Source organism: Etheostoma cragini, chromosome 13 (assembly GCF_013103735.1).
Source record: "Etheostoma cragini isolate CJK2018 chromosome 13, CSU_Ecrag_1.0, whole genome shotgun sequence".
NCBI lineage: Eukaryota > Metazoa > Chordata > Actinopteri > Perciformes > Percidae > Etheostoma > Etheostoma cragini.
In genome coordinates, this window is record NC_048419.1 from 16167213 (window position 1) to 16171206 (window position 3994).

Below are 3994 nucleotides of genomic sequence, written 5' to 3' on the forward strand. Positions count from 1 at the left end.
TATGAGAACACAAATCTGCACCTTCTGTCAGTCTGGAGGGGGTTTCCCTACAGAAACAAGGGGCTGGGTTTCCCAAACTCGAAACTTGAAGTACAAAAACAAAATGAAAACCTCATTTTAACCCAAATCAATACATTTTGTATACTAATCCAGCCTTTAACAGCAGATACACTTTATCATGTCTGCATAGGATTCCCTAAAGAAGTATTACTGAAGAAGAGAAATAAATGTAAACTTGTAAAATAAATTGATGTGCGTTTTGGGAAACCTGGTTCCGTTTTTAACTCTTTCTCTGCCCACTATGCCACATTATTGTGTTTTCTGTATTGGCTGCTGCTGCTATCACTGCTGGTGTGTCCGTTTTAGAGAAGAGCAAACCTCCACTGTGTCTGAGGCAGGGGGAGACTTGGGCCTGCTTTTTATCTAGACTATTACAGTGCATTCTTTTGTGGTTTTGATGGAGCACCGTGTTGCTGCCTCTTGAGATCTTTTTCAAGAAAAACAAAAAAGCATAAAACTATTTTCTGTTTCTTAACTTTGCTATTATGAAGTGCCAGACCCTCCTTAAAGTCAGTGTTGGCACAAAGTCGTGGGTTGCGAATGAAGCAACAAACTGAGCATGGAGGTAAACTGTGGTGCTAATCTGTCAGTGGCTGGGTGCTAACATGGCTTTGTTAAAAAGCTGTATTAGCCATATTATTCCTTTTGTCGATGACTCTGGGCAGTCTTGTATTTCTGACTGCTGCACTGCTGTATGCTGACATAGCGAGGTATAAACGCTGCTGCTGCTTTGCTGATGAATGTAGACTAGTCTTCCTCGGCAGGATTATACAGACAGTTGTGAGTGTCTGGTGGAGCTTTTCCTGTTGTGCTACTTTCTGTTAGACTTTTGTTTGGAATACAGAGGGAGACTCTTATTGTCAGGATCCAGAAAGATTATGAATGTTGTATCTTTATGTGGCCGATGGCCTGCTTGTATGTTTAAACTTTTTTTTTTAAACTGATATTTGATATTTATGCTTTGACTCGGTCAAATGTTGCACATTTCAATTTTTTCTCCCTAAATATATGTTGTTGCTTTTTTTTACTGATTCCAGCATTCATACCATTTCTCTTATATTTATTTGTTTAGTCCTGTTAAATTAACATGCAAGGAGAGAACTTGTTGGACCTAGATTTTACCGGCTTAACCGACTTTTACTTTGCTGGCTTTACCCCGAACGCAGACTTTACATGAGGTTCACAGACATGAATAAAAGTCACAATGAAACCAGAAATTACTTTTTGTATATAATTCCCCATGTCATTTTATGCAAATAGCCTATATAACTACAAAATACTCAAAAAATGATGTTCTTCTATTTTTGTATAGAAATCTAAGTAGATTTACTAGGTAAGATTTTAGGTAATATTACCTCATCATGTACCATAAATAAGATTTTTATAAAATCCTGCTTCTGCACTCTGGAGATGCAAACGGTTATACAGACATTTAATTAGAGAGTAAAGAGTGCATCAATATCAGATGGCAAAACAATTTAGTTTGACAATACAAAGAGACAGTAGAAATCAAATAAATCCAATAAATCAGGTGAAAACTAAATAAATACAAGGATGCATTAATTAGATGGATAAATACCAAATAGAGAACACGTTTGTAAATTGCTAGCAAATTCCAACTAATGCAGCTTTTAATATGGACATAAAAAGAATGAGCATTTTCATTTGCTAATTGTTTCCCAATTAAGGCTACTCCTTTTGCAAAAGCTGCTGTTACAATTCACATGACCAATGCTACTACTATTTTATGAAATGCTGTTATTTGCTTTCTTGCTGAGAGTCGTATGAGAAGATTGATACCGTGCTTAGAGTAAATATAAAGCTACTGCCAGCAGCCAGTTAGGTTAGCTTAGCACAAAAACAGGAAACTGGCTCTGTCCACAGCTTTAAAACGCCCGCCTGTCAGCACCTATAAAGCTCACTGGTTAATGTGTTATATCTTGTTTGTTTAATCAGTACACAAATAGAAACAAGTTTTACAGGGATCCTGAACCGGACTATTTCTTGGCACGGGGAAGTGACTTACTGTAGTCCTATTGTTGAGGTTGCCAGGCAACCAGCGGAGCTGTTGGATGTGATACACATAAAAAGGTAGATGAACCATAAATGTTATAGTTTTAGTTTTTTACAACAAAACTGTTTTGAACAATGAGTTGGTTTAGTGCAAACAGAGTTTGAGATTAATAGGCTAAAAGCAACACACGGGCTGCACCAATTTTCAGAAGATGTATCCACAAACAAACAAACTTTTCCCAAAAAAAATTAACAGTATGTAATCAGAATAATTTGACAGGTATATTTACATAAAAATACTGTAGTTTTAGTGTAGTAATTTCCTTCCTGTCCTTCAGTATCCCCTGAAGTAATACTCTTTGAATTGTGCTCTGCTCCCTTTTAAAGGACTATAGTTGCTTTCAGAACAGCGGTTTCATTGCGACTTTGAGTAATCATCTGTGAAGCCCATGAAGCGTTTTGTCATTGGAGGTTTGACACGGTCAGACGGGGCAGTACAGCCATGAACCAGACTCACCTCTCCTTGACACAACTCTTCCTTTGACGTGATCTGTGGGTTTTTTCACAGCATTGGAGCTCAGTGTAGGACTTTGCTCGCCTGCTATCTCTAACGTTGGAGGGGAAATTTGAGCATTTGATTAGTCCTCTGGAAAATCTTCACCACTGCGCCAGAGATGTTTTGCACCCTTCTGGGTGCTTTTCTTTCTGAAGGGCTTTGGTTTGCGTTTGTCTTGTCAGGGAGCTCCTGAGATTAGCCAGGGGCCACTAAAGGCTAGTGGGCAGAGACCCCTCCCCCTCCCCTGGAATGAATAATCCGGGGAAGGGGGGGAGTAATTTCCTCATCTGCAGACTGATCTTATTGAAGCAAACAACAACAACAACAACACACCCTCGATAATAATAACAAAACTCCTCTTTTCTTTTCTAAACGTCATCATCCAACACTGCAGTGATTTACATCTCCTTTCTATTGAATGCATGGAGCGAGAAACATTTAGCAAACAGAAAATGTTTACCAAAAGGCATATGTTCTGTTTCTTTTTTCTATTTTGATAATAAAGACAGACAGTAAGATGATTTTATAGGAAATCCGTACAAGTACAAACATGGTGAGGATTTGGGTGGTATCTGTCATCCTGAGCTCCACAGCTACATGCCATTGTTATGATGCTTCTGGTCTTGTATGGTAACTTATTTGACTAGATCAACAGCATGGGATCTTTCTGTAGTTAGTCCTGTGTGTGTATTCCTGTTCCCAGTCTCAGTAGGAAGGCTGTACTTCATTGCTAAGTGCTCTATAATAGATCTCTTGGTGATAATTTCATAAAGAAGCAAAACCTGCAGAAAGTGTATCCTGCTGAAACTAACTTGATCCTCTCTTTAGCAATGACGTCTATATTTGTAGTTCACATATATGCCTGTTCAAATACAATATCTTGAGAATTGTTATATTTATGTTGTGTATTAAATGTCGTGCTGGGTTTTTACATTTGTTTTATCTAACGTTTTCTTTTTGCTTAACATTGTATTTTTTTCTTTCTTGGAGGCACAGTGAGTGGCTTTATGCACAGGCATGGAAACCTTTTTTTGGTTTATACTGTAACAACATATTTTGTTTCAGAGTTTCTGACCGTTTTCGTCTAGCTTTTTCAACATAGTGCGGACACCTGCCCTAAATCTCTGTTGTGTTGTTGTGCCTCTCTTTTTCTTTCTTGTTTTTTTAAATCATTATTTCTGTGTTGTATCAGCTGAGAGTTGGTACCACATCTCTGCTTGTAACCACAATAGTCTGATTATGTTTATTGATTTTAATATCGAAATAATAAAACCATTAGCACCCCATCCTGACTCGTGTGTGTGTGTGTGTGTGTGTGTGTGTGTGTGTGTGTGTGTGTGTGTGTGTGTGTGTGTGTGTGTGTGT